At 46.6% G+C, this 13,132-nt stretch overlaps 1 protein-coding gene across 2 annotated transcripts in view; it reads left to right on the top strand.

Annotated features, from left to right (window-relative positions):
* The first annotated feature begins 29 nt into the window (after positions 1–29).
* The window catches only part of LOC136312592 (zinc finger protein 382-like), a 36,375-nt gene continuing 23,272 nt past the window's right edge, over positions 30–13,132 (top strand). For both annotated transcript variants that reach the window (XM_066242189.1, XM_066242194.1), the window contains exon 1: positions 30–464. The gene's annotated coding sequence lies outside the window, so the exon portion shown is untranslated. The remainder of the gene's footprint in view (positions 465–13,132) is intronic.

Here is a 13,132-nt window from a genome sequence, read left to right as displayed (position 1 = left end):
TCCGGCGAGCCCGGCCTCAGTCCCGGATGGAATCTGCTGGTATGGGTCCGTCTGACACTTTTCCGACTGTGAACTACATTTCCCAGAAGTTTCAGTGGCTCGAGTCTTAGAACTCCAGTTGACACTCTGTGTTAGCACTACCTCTGGGAAAGGCAGTAGTGTGCCCTCAATTTTATAAGTTCAACTAAGCACGACGGGCTGACTGCACGCAGGAGTCACAGCACCAGGCTACGCCAGAAGCGCCGAAAAGCTCCAGCGCGCGATTCTGCGCTTTGTAGGCCGAGCTCAGTCCCCGCGCCACCTAGTTTATCGCCAGGGCTTCGCTGAACTACAGTTCCCAGAGGGTACCCCGCCTGACGCTCCTCCCCGTCGGGAGTGGAATCTGAGCAGAGCTGTACTGGACCCAGGGACCGGACTCTCAGTGGTTCTACACCGTCCCTGGCGCGATTCAAGGGAGACCGAAGGTAAAAAGTACCGAGGCGAGGACGGTGATTGAGTAGTAAGTCTGTTTAGGCGGAACGGGCTGAGAAGGGGTGATTGTGAAATTGTGAATGTGTGTCCCAATGATGTGTTTGTGATTTTGTGTGTGATACTGTGTGTGCGGGAGGTGAGGAGCTTTGGTGGGGCCCTGTTGTATGATTGTTCATGTTTTACGGTGTGTAACGCTGTGTGCAGGTGGGGGTTACCCGTGACTGTGTCCTTGTGGTGGTGTATGATTGTGACTCTGTGACCGTGTATTCCTCGTTGTGTGCAGGTATAGAGAGCTTTGTGGCTGTTCTGTGACTGAAGCCCAGGGGCATTGAACTCAGCAGCACTCTGTGAGGAGGGGAGAGAGTTTGTTACGGAATGTGTTAACTTCGTATCTAAGAATGGGCTTGTGGCTGTGTAGCAGTGTGTGTGTGGATTTGGGAGATTATTTGGGTTGCTGACTGTGTCACCTAGTCATATGTGGTAGTACATTATGGCTGTGCCCCTGGACAGTAAAGACTATGACACTGAGGTTGAGTTGGAAGCCCTAGTCTCCTCTGACAGTGCTCCGCTGGTGCAGGGAAGGGAAGGAGAGGATCCCAGCTCCCAGAAAGGTCTGTTGTCTCGCTCCCCATCTCCATCCTCAGTTAGGTTTCCAGAGGAGGAAGTAAGTCGTGTTTAAGGTGCCTTGGTATTTTCTCTTTGTTTCCAAAATACTTGATTTTTTCAGGACATGATTTTCTTTCTTTCTTGGCAAATGCCTCACAAAGACCCATAAGTGAACTAGAACCTACTATTTATCTTTGGAAGTATTTCTCTTGCATTCCCTACGTTTCTCTTATTAATATGGCAAATGATTCAGGTTATCTTGTGTGCTGAGTATTTTGGTTTTACATGTATACACAAATACAGTATAAATATGTAGGTACATGTACACATTTCTGTATATAAATATACATATATCTTTCATATTTTCATTTAAGTGACACTGTAACTTCCCACTTAATTAAAAGATATTTGAGAATATTTTAATATTAAATACTGTTAGTTGTTGTGTCATGTGTCCCTAACTGAATATCTATTGGGTTGCCATTGGTTAATAAGAATATATAGGTTTCGGCCTGACCTGTGGTGGCGCAGTGGATAAAGCGTCAACCTGGAATGCTGAGGTTACTGGCTCAAAACCCTGGGCTTGCCTGGTCAAGGCACATATGGGAGTTGAAGCTTCCTGCTCCCCCCCTTCTCTCTCTCTCTCTATCTCTCTCTCTCCTCTAAAATGAATAAATAAATAAATAATAATAAAAAAAGAATATATAGGTTTCAAGTATACATTTCTATGATACATGATTTTTTTTTTTAGATGAGAGGAGGGGAGAGAATGAAGCAGATTGCCACTTGCACTGACCAGGATCCACCCTGCAACCCTATCTGGGGCCGATGCTCCAGTACCAAACTATTTTTAGCACCCGAGGCTGACCTGCTGGGACCAACGGAGCTATCCTCAGCCCCTGGAGCCATGCTCAAACCATTCAAACCACTGGCTATGGGAGGGGAAGAGGGAGAGAAAGGGGAGAGGGACTGGGGAAGAAGCAGATGGTTGCTTCTCCTGTGTGCTCTGACTGCAAATCAAACCTGGGATGTCCATATGCCCTGCCATCACTCTATACACTGAGCCACCAGCCAGGGCCATGATATATGATCTTTATATTGCATTGTATGCCCACCATTCAAAGTCAAATCATCTTCTGTCACCATATTTGATCCCCTTTACCCTTCATGGCCCCTCCATCCTCCCTTCCCTCAGGTAACCACAATACTATTGTCTGTGTCTGAGTTTTTGTGTTTCTTTTTCTTGTTTATTCATTTGATGCTTTCCTTTTTATATCCCACATATTAGTGAAATCAGTGGTTCTGTTTTCTGTCTGACTTATTTTGCTTAGCATAATATTCTCAAGATCCATCTACGTTGTTGCAAAAGGCAGCATTCATTTTTTTTTTGCTTTTTTTTATTTTTTATTAAAGTCTTTTTGGTGTCATGCCATCCCAGTTCTCTAATGGTTATTACTCAGCATTCATTTTTTCTTACAGCTGAGTTGTATTCCATTGTACAGGGGTGGGCAAAAGTAGGTTTACAGTTGTGGGTACAGAAAACAGTTAATAAAGCTATTGGAATCATAACCTGTTTTTCACAACTATAAACCTACTTTTGCCTCACCCTATATATGTACCCGTCGGTGTCAAGGGGTCCCTTGGGAGGTAAGGTGGTGCCAAGGGAAAAGAATGCATGAGGAGTCGACATGGGGGAGAGAAAGTTACAGAAGCTGCTATGCACCTTATTTCCCAAGGCCAGTTTTATACCGTGCAGAAGAATTCACACATGCGCAACCCCCCTCTTCTGCTGAAATAAACTACAGATAAGGCAGCAAGTCATAACTGTGGGAGCACTGTGCATGCACTCTCACTTCGGGTCATGTCCTTTGGCATAGCAGTGGCTGACACTTCAGCATCTATCTCTTGCAAAGCCTCTCAGATATGCTGATTATCAGGGATATACACAAACAATCCACATGTACCAGGGCACAAGTACTGCCCTGTGCTGCAGTAAGCAAATCTAAGGCCATGCGGTTCTGCAAGACTACCTTCCACATCTGGGTAGTCTCATCAAGGAGGAGACTCGGGGAGAGGGGAGTGACATTCAAGGCTTGGACTATGTGTTGGGCCAATGCCTCAACCTGCAATTTTACATCAATAGTGCTACCCTTGCCCTTACAAAAGGAGCCAGAGGGTAAAACTGCCAGGCAGCTGTCTTCTCCCTATGCCAGCAGTGATACACTGTTCCAATTCTGGGGTTTCTGTGGCAATGTCTGTACCACCGTGCCATAGATAAACAGGCGATCCCAAGTACAGCGGCCAGTCCAGTGAGGCAGCAGGTAGGGCCAGTCATACTTGCCACAGACCCACAACCCATCTGGCAGAAAGTCTGTAGGCTTCATACCCACAAGCTTTCTCTGATCCCACCAGTGATTTGTGGTGGGAGACACCATCAGGTTGGCATACAAGTCTGTGGGCAGCCAGCCCACAATATGGTTGGACACACTGTTACTGCGCTGCTGTATACAAAAAGGGGCTCTCTGCAAAAGCTCCACATGAATGCCTGCCACCCACCCCAACCATTATATGCAGCTTTCCCCAGCAAAGGTGGTTCATTGTGGTGAGAGTCTGGAGAAGTGTCTCAATAGTCCATGGACACACGTCCTACTCCAGACTTGTGCAGTTGGTGTTCCAGGCGTGCAACTCAGTCCAGTTCTGGAGGGAGGCCGAGGCGGTACACCAGGAAGCCCTCCTGCCATCTCTTTTTTTTTTTTTTTTTTTTAATTTTTTTATTTATTTATTCATTTTAGAGAGGAGAGGGAGAGACAGAGAGAGGAGAGATAGAGAGAGAGAAGGGGGGAGGAGCAGGAAGCATCAACTCCCATATGTGCCTTGACCAGGCAAGCCCAGGGTTTCGAACCGGCGACCTCAGCATTTCCAGGTCGACGCTTTATCCACTGCGCCACCACAGGTCAGGCCCTCCTGCCATCTCTGCAGGCAGCTTGGTGCAAACCCAACAGTGGGACTTGCATCTGCACAAAAGTGTGGGCCCGTGACATGAGACTGTTGCCAGCAGTCAACCTGGATGACATGACAGAGCTGAAAGTGAAACCATCATAGGCAAGTCCCGTCCCTCAGGGAGAATGCAAGCCACCACCTCGTCCTGTGAGACAATGATGGCTGGTATCAAAAGGTTTCTGGGTTGGTGATAGCAGACTGTACACCTGCAGTCGAGGGAAGGGGGCCCTCACTAAGAGCTACTGTGTACAAGGGCATGGGCCACAGTCTTTTTTTTTTTTTTTTAGATTTTTTATTTATTCATTTTAGAGAGAGGGGGCAGAGACAGACAGAGAGACAGACAGAAGGGGGAGGAGCAGAAAACATCAACTCCCACATGTGCCTTGACCAGGGAAGCCTGGGGTTTTGAACCAGCATTCCAGGTTGACGCTTTACCCACTGCGCCACCGCAGGTCAAGCTGGACTATAGACTTAACAGCAACCGACAACCGCGCCTCTCAGAGGGAGGAGGGAGTTGTAGTAGGCAAAGTTGCTTGCACCTCCATCGGCCACTTGGTGAGCAAGAATGTGAGGATCAAGCCTTTCCCTAGGCCTGCTTCCCAGGGTTCCAGTAACACTACCCATGGAGACCCCTCTGCCTCTAGTTTCCATGGCCAGCTCCATTTTTCCTCCCATCCCTGGGCCACCTGGATGAAGCTGGTAGCACTAGGTCTCCATCCTGTACCTGTATATGCAGGTGCATGGATCCAGAAAGGCTCACCTTAAGGCGACGAGTTGCCCCTTCTAGCACCTGATCCAGAAGCCTCTTTCTTGTTTGGCCAGCAGCTCATTCAGCAGCTGCCCCACAATGGGAAGTGCCACTTACACTGCTTTCCTGAGGGCACCAGAGCTTTCAGCTTCTCCTTCAACAGCCTGTTGAAACATTCGATCATGCCAGCAACTTGAGGGCCAAATGGCACCTGCAACTGCCAGTGCACGTCATTGTCCTTAGCCCACCTCTGGGTAGGTTGCCCAATAAAAGGGGTCCCTCGGTCACTAGCAACTGCTAGTGGGCAGCCAGAGGCCACTGAAAGGCCCTCTAAAGCCTGTATGGTGTGCTCCTGATCAGCCCTGGCTACCAGGGTAGGCATATCCCAAGCCGGTGGCAGTATCTACTACTGTGCAAACATACCGAACTCCCTGGTCTTCTGGCACAGGGCCTATGTAATCTACTGGTCACGATTGCAGTGGCTTATCCCCCCTAGGTATCTGTCCTGGGGTGGTAGCCATGCACTTCCTCTATGGGTACTGCTGTGCACACCATGGGCACTGCCTCACGGCCTCTTTGGCCTCTGCCTGGGACACAGCTAGTACCCAGCACTGCACAGCAAGGTCCATTGTACAAATCCCCACATGCCCCAGCTTCTTGTGCAACCACTCTGTGATCACAGCTGGCTCTGAGGTCTGCATGGTCGCTTGAACCCCTGCCAAGACATCTGCAGCATCATTACCAGGGGCCTGCAAGGATCTATGCCCAGAAACATGGTAAATCATGCCTCCCTCCTATAAGCCACGCTTCCACAGGTCCTGCCACATCTCTTTTCCTCACAAAGGGTGGTGGCCAATAAGCCAATCCTGAGCAGCCCAACAGGGCAACCATAGTGTCAGGCCATGGTACACAGCCCAGCTGTGTGCAGATGTGCAGATGTCCTGTTTCTCCCGTCAGGACCAGCCATATTGCTCGTAGCTCAGCCCATTGACTGGATTGTCCTGCGCCTATCTCAAATGAAAAGGTCTCTGTTTGAGGCAGCAAGGCAACAGTTGTCCATGTTGGTGGCTGCCCCTTTCAGGAGCCATCTGTGTACCATGCTTCAGTGGGAGGAGGCAGCTTCCCTTCTTGGTACGAATTCTCCTGCACTTCGTTTAAGACCAGTTCTATCCTGTTTGTCTGTTACAAACTGATCAGTCCCAGCACGGAGCAGAGCTCCTGCATCAGGGGACTAGACAAGAAGTAGGCCTGTTGTTCCAGATATGCACCCCACCTGGTCAAGGTAGGAGTCTGTGCTACCTCTCTTCAAGGGCATGTAGCCCAAGAATGAAGCCAGCCTTTGACCTGATACATGGTCTGCACTGTGACTGGCTGTGGCCCTATGATACTCCCACGCCAGCAAGGCAGCATATGTCACTGCAAACTGCTTCTCAGTAAGGAAATATCATACAGCAGCTCCCTCCTAATCCTGGGACCAAAAGCAAGCTAGTGAGCATCTTCCAACCACTCTGCTTTTGCCAAAGACTCCTCAACTTGGACCATTAGCAGGAATGGCAGGGCTGGGTCGACTACCTATAATGTCTGGGCTTGTGCCACTGCCTGTTTGGTGGCATTAAAGGCATGCTGTGCTTCAGGGGTCTAGCCCTGGGGCTCACCCTTCCAGGTCAACCGATACAAAGGTTTGACCAACAAGGCCAAGTGGGGTATGAAGGTTCTTTTTTTTTTTTTTTTTTTTAATAAATTTTTATTAATGTTAATGGGATAACATTAATAATTCAGGGTACATATATTCAAAGAAAACATGTCTAGGTTATCTTCTCATTAAATTATGTTGCATACCCCTCGCCCAGAGTCAGATTGTCCTCTGTCACCCCCTATCCAGTCCTCTCCGTGCCCCTCCCCCTCCCCCTAAATCTCTCCCTCCCTCCCTCCTGCGTCCTCCCTCCCCCCACCCCTGGTAACCACCACACTCCTGTCCATGTCTCTTAGTCTCGCTTCTATGCTCCACCAATGTATGGAATCATGCAGTTCTTGTTTTTTTCTGATTTACTTATTTCACTCCGCATAATGCTATCAAGATCCCACCATTTTGCTATAAATGACCTAATGTCATCATTTCTTATGGCTGAGCAGTATTCCATAGTGTATATGTGCCACATCTTCTTTATCCAATCTTCTATTGAAGGGCTTTTTGGTTGTTTCCATGTCTTGGCCACTGTGAACAGTGCTGCTATGAACATGGGGCTACATGTGTCTTTACGTATCAATGATTCTGAGGTTTTGGGTTATATACCCAGTAGAGGAATTGCTGGGTCATAAGGTAGTTCTATTTGCAGTTTTTTGAGGAACCACCATACTTTCCTCCATAGTGGTTGTACTACTTTACATTCCCACCAACAGTGCATGAGGGTTCCTTTTTCTCCACAGCCTCTCCAACGTTTGTTATTACCTGTCTTGTTGATAATAGCTAATCTAACAGGGGTGAGGTGGTATCTCATTGTAGTCTTGATCTGCATTTCTCTAATAACTAATGAAGCTGAGCATCTTTTCATATATCTGTTGGCCATTTGTATTTCTTCCTGGGAGAAGTGTCTGTTCATGTCCTCTTCCCATTTTTTTATTGGATTGTTTGTTTGTTTGTTGTTGAGTTTTAGCAGGCCCACATAGATCTGCAACTGTTTCACAGTTTCCGGTCAGGGGTATGCTTGGATTTTGTCAATCACTTCCTCAGGCATAACCTTTGTCTTACCCAAACAACACCCAAGAACTTGACAAAGTAACCAGGTCCCCGGACCTTGTCCTCATTGATGGCCTACCTCCAGCCCGTCAGAGCCTGTAGAAGACCTTGGGCTGCTGTTTCAAGATCTGCTAGAGAATCAGAGGTTAGCATGATGTCATCAATGTAATGGAACAATTGCACCATCTCAGGGTCATTCTATGTGGCCAAATCTTGGGCCACCAGTCCATGACACAGAGTAGGGCTATGCAAATATCCCTGTAGCAATACTTGAAGTGTCCATTGCCAGCCTTCCAACATGAAGGCAAACTGCTCTTGCCTAGCAGTATCCATGTCAATAGAAAAGAAAGCATTAGCTAAGTCAACTACATAGTGGTATCAACCCAGTTCCACTGACAACCGATCCATCAGCTCCATGATGTCCAGGGCAGCAGCATGCAAAGGTGGGGTGACCTTGTTCGGCTCTCAGTAGTCCACTGTCACATGCTAGGAACCATCAGGCTTCCAAACAGGTTACACAGGGGAGTTGTACAGGCTGTGTGTCCACCGAATGATCCCAGCTTCCTCCACCTTTCAAATGGTCCAGCCATTTTCCTCAGGTTCCCCTGGAAGGTGATACTGCCTCACTGACAGAACTCTGGTCACCTGGAGAAGGCACAGGGGAGCATGGTGGGGATGCATTCTCACCACCATCTTTACCACTGGTACCTGCAACTGTATTCTTCCTGGGTGGTGCTTATAGCCAGTCCGGCTAGCACATCCACCCCAGGATGTATTCTGCAATACAGGATATCCCCATGTATTTCCCAATGTATAAGACACTCTCATGTATAAGATGCACTTTAATTTTGGAGCCTGAAATTTGGGGGAAAAAATGTATTACATGAAGTAAACTCAAGTTTTACTCATCATATAATTCATACAACTCTGCATCACTGTCAAAATTCCCATCCATTAGCTTGTTCTCATCTGTGTCTGATGACTAATCACTGTCTTCATATATTGCCTCGTTCTCAGTTCCATCTATGGCATTTGAAATGCCACACTTCTTAAATGACTTGACAACGATCTCAATCTTGATATTATCCCGTGATCTTTTCACCCAGGTACAAACTTCTCCTATAGTTGGTTTCTTCACTCTTTCTGCTGGTGTCAAATTGTCCCCAGAAGACTTCATCTATCGGTTCCAATCGTCTCTCATGCAGCTTTGAAGGGCTTGTTAATGCTGACATCAAGTGGTTGGAGCTTGGATGTCAAGCCTCCAGGTATAATGGCAAGTTTTTTGTGTTTTTTTTTTTTATCTTTTTTTTTCTTTATTCATTTTTAGAGAGGAGAGAGAGAGGGAGAGAGAGAGAGAGAGAGAGAGAAGGGGGGAGGAGCTGGAAGCATCAACTCCCATATGTGCCTTGACCAGGCAAGCCCAGGGTTTCGAACCGGCGACCTCAGCATTTCCAGGTCAATGCGTTATCCACTGCGCCACCACAGGTCAGGCAAGTTTTGTTTTTTGCTCTGCAGCAATCTTCTTTGTGTTTTTTGTTATGTGTGCCCTGAACTGATCAAGCACCAATAGGGCAGGTTTGCGTAAGAGCCCACCTGGTCTCCTTCTCCAAACTTTCTCAAATCAGATCTTCATCTCATCCTGATCCATCCAGCCCTTGCCATGAATGTGGACAATCACTCCTTGAGAAATGTCTTCTTTTGACATTGTTTTGTGTTTGAAAATCAGCATAGGAGGCCGCTTGGTTCCATTGGCTCAAGCTAGAACAACTGTATAATGGCTCTTTTCATGTCCACTTGTCTTCACAGTTACAGTTTTCACTCCCTTCTTATCAACAGTTCTGTTACTTGGGGCATCAAATTGAAGGGGTACTTCATTCATATTTGCAACCTGTCCTAACTCAAACTGATGTGTCTTCCAACATTGAATAACAAAACAATGAAATTCAAAGACCTTCGGCTCATAGCTTTCAGGCATCTTTTGGGCAAGTCTGGTGCATGTACACATGTTTAGTCAATTCCATTTCATGAACCTGAAGCACCAATTGTGTCCTCCTTTGAAATCAGTAACTTCTTTTTCATCAGCAATTCTTCTTGTCTAATGCTGAACCATCTAATGCCAATTGAAACAGGCATTTCAATTACCCTTTGCTCTTCAATCCATATCTTCAATTCCCACTCTAAATCAGGTCATTTTGCTGACTTGCCTCTTATGACCTCCTTGTGCCGTGGTGTTTTCAATAGGGTTTCCTCTTCCTGTATCCAGTCTAGGATTGATTTCTCAGTTGGAGGAGGACCAAACTTAACATTCGGCAGCACAATTTCCATTCACTTTTGCAAACTTGAATCACTTTTAACTTGAATTCAGCACTGTACGAAAATCTTTTCTGAACCATTTCTGGGCAGAACATGGCAAAATGTAACCTACCATAATATACCAGTAACAAGTGTGAAACAATGAGCGCAGATAACATGTGTGAAAAAGCAGAAAATGCAAGTAAAAAAATCTACAATGAGTGCAAAAACAAGTGCAAAAAAGCGGGAAATGCAAATAAAAAAATCTACAACCACTGTATAAGATAGTCAGTTTTTAGACTATGTTAGTCAAATAAGTTTTTAAATATGATATATGTTTGCTCACTTATAGTTTGTATTGGGTGTGGGGGACAGGCTGTAAGCAGGCCGAGTCATTATAGCCTAAGGCTTAGTTTTAAGACTAAGCTTTTCCCCACACTCTTGACTGATTGGATGATGTGGGGTGGTGCGCTCTCATGAGGAATCCCATTATGACTCAAATAAGTGACTTTGTATCAGAGACTTTCTTGTTTGTATATTGGTTTAAAGGTTTTGATTTCTACACTATAAAGTGGGGCAGACTGGGAGTTTGCTTTCTCGGTTCCTGAGATTAGCATTAGAGAAGAGAACAGAGAAAGGAGAGCAGAGAAAGGCCACGTGGAGGAGGCCAGCAGAAGCAGCCAAGATGGTGGAGTGCTAAAGGAGAAGCCAGTTTGTGCAGAGTTTGTGTAGAGAGAAGGAAATGGGGAACAGAGGTGAATAAGGTTGGTGAGGTGCAAACCTTTGATTCTAGGAAACTCGGATAAGTCAGTGGCTTTGGGAGCCCTGAATGGAAAGGAAAGTGTCTTCCCACTGTGTGTATTGCTTGCCCGCCAGATGCAAGCTAGGATTAAAGCTGATGGTCCACCAGTTTTTGGCTCCATTGTTTCATTATCATCTGTCTGAATCTAATGTGAACCTGCATGGGCCAGGCGGCTGTGATGGTGGCCGCAGCTACTGGCTTTAAAGACCACAAATTTTTCAGAGGAGAAAAAAGGTGTGTCTTATACATGGGGAAATATGGTATAAACCTCGTATGCCCTAGGACAGGGGTCCCCAAACTTTTTACACAGGGGGCCAGTTCACTGTCCCTCAGACCGTTGGAGGGCCGGACTATAAAAAAAACTATGAACAAATCCCTATGCACACTGCACATATCTTATTTTAAAGTAAAAAAAAACAAAACGGGAACAAATACAATATTTAAAATAAAAAACAAATAAATTTTGTAAGGTATTTTTCCCCGCCGAGAAGGAAGGAAGAGGGCTCGGAGCCACAAAGTGTGGAATAATAAACGGCTTTATTGAGTACAGAGCGCATCCTGCCCAGCAAGGTTCCCTGGCCCCGAGGAAAGAAACATGGAGGCTAGGGAAGTTTCAAAGATTAAACCGCGTGGCAGATATTTAAAGGGTCCCTCTAGGGAAGTGGAGCTACTATGACGTGGTGAAATTTCACTGGCTGGCAGACCATCGCTTCTTTCCAAATGGTTCCTGGGAAGCTTCCTTTGGTGGGCTTGATTGTGGGCGGTCCTAGCCAAAGTGGGTGGGTCCTAGTCCCTACGTCACCATCCTTCCATCCACCGACCTTACAAATTTAAATCAAGAAACTGACCGGTATTTCAATGGGAACTATGGGCCTGCTTTTGGCTAATGAGATGGTCAATGTGCTCCTTTCATTGACCACCAATGAAAGAGGTGCCCCTTCCGGAAGTGCAGTGAGGGCCGGATAAATGGCCTCAGGGGGCCGCATGTGGCCCACGGGCCATAGTTTGGGGACCCCTGCCCTAGGAGGCAGTCTGCCAATCCTCATAGTCATGGTGGTCTTAAGAACCTGTATCTGTCACCGCCCCCCCAGAGCTCTCTATGGTCACCAAGCCTCCTTGGAACAGTCATCAAGGGTCCCTGGAACAGGTCTGGGTTGCCAAAGATCAAAGTAGAGTCTGCACCTGTGTCCACCAAGGCTAGGACATGCCGGATATTGCAAGGGCAGGAGGAGACCAATATATGGTTAATTCAATATGAGACCTCCGGCCCTGAGCTCCTCAGCCCCCACCAGCAGTCAGACAGATAATTAGCTAGAGCTGGCTCACCACTTGTAAATTATGCCAGAGGGGACACCAGCCAATCTTCAGGAGCCCACTGTTGGTCCTGTGCATTGAGGCGGCACTCGCCCTCCCCTTCCCATCGCACAGCTGTAGGTTCTTGCTAGCTGCTTGTACCGGGGAAGACTGACCTTAGCAGCACATACATACTGTGGTAAAGTACTCAAAAGTTACAAAATTAATATTGATATTTTGGGAGGAAAGGTCAGGCTTTCCTGTCCTGTCCTCCCTTTGGGGAGGGGAGGAAGAAGAATGTGAAAGCTTTCTGACTTACAAGGACAATGGGTCATTTAGTTTTAACTATAGAATAAAGGTTGTCTGAGGAACTTCTTTTCTTTTTCATTAAGAGACAAAATTTATATGCCACCCTACATTGATTTTGGTTCTTCCTCCCTTCCTGGAATCCTGAGAGTAACATACCTCTAGGCAAAGGAGGGGAGATAGACACTAAAAGATTTGTAAATGTCATGATTGTATTACCTTGAAAGTTTTAATGTTTTTATGGATCCCCTACACAAATGTTATAAGCTTGTTAATAACCGTGTCATGTCATGCTCCCCCCAACCTGTATGTGGTCAAAGGGTATATAACCAGCCTCTGAGATGTATTTGGCGCACACAATTTGGGTCAGCGTGCCCCGTGTTAGTCATATGCGGCCAGCATATTAATAAATCTCCTCCTTTTAATAAAACCTTTCAAAATTCATCTAGACTTGGTGTCTCTAGGTAAAACCCGCTGAAGTGAGGTATGGTTACTTTACAACAATACTTATGTTGCCCAGGCACTGCTCCAAGCTTTCCTCCCTGTGCGGTAGCCAAGTCACCTGGCCCACCTGTAAAGCCAGTAGCCACAGCCACCATCACAGCCAGCCGCCTGGCCCATGCAGGTTCCCATTAGATTTGGACAGATGGTAATGAAACAATGGAGCCAAGAACTGGTGGGCCATTAGCTTTAATCCTAGCTTGCACCTGGCAGACAAGAAATACATACAGTGGGAAAACAATTCCCTTTCCATTCAGGGCTCCCAAAGCCACTGACTTATCCAAGTTTCCAAGAATCAAAGGTTTCTAGCTCACCAAACTTATTCACCCCTGTTCCCCATCTCCTTCTCTCTGCACAAATTCTGCACAAACTGGCT

The sequence above is a fragment of the Saccopteryx bilineata genome, chromosome 9, assembly GCF_036850765.1.
Source record: "Saccopteryx bilineata isolate mSacBil1 chromosome 9, mSacBil1_pri_phased_curated, whole genome shotgun sequence".
Taxonomy (NCBI): Eukaryota; Metazoa; Chordata; class Mammalia; order Chiroptera; family Emballonuridae; genus Saccopteryx; species Saccopteryx bilineata.
This window is presented reverse-complemented; position numbering and strand designations above follow the sequence as displayed.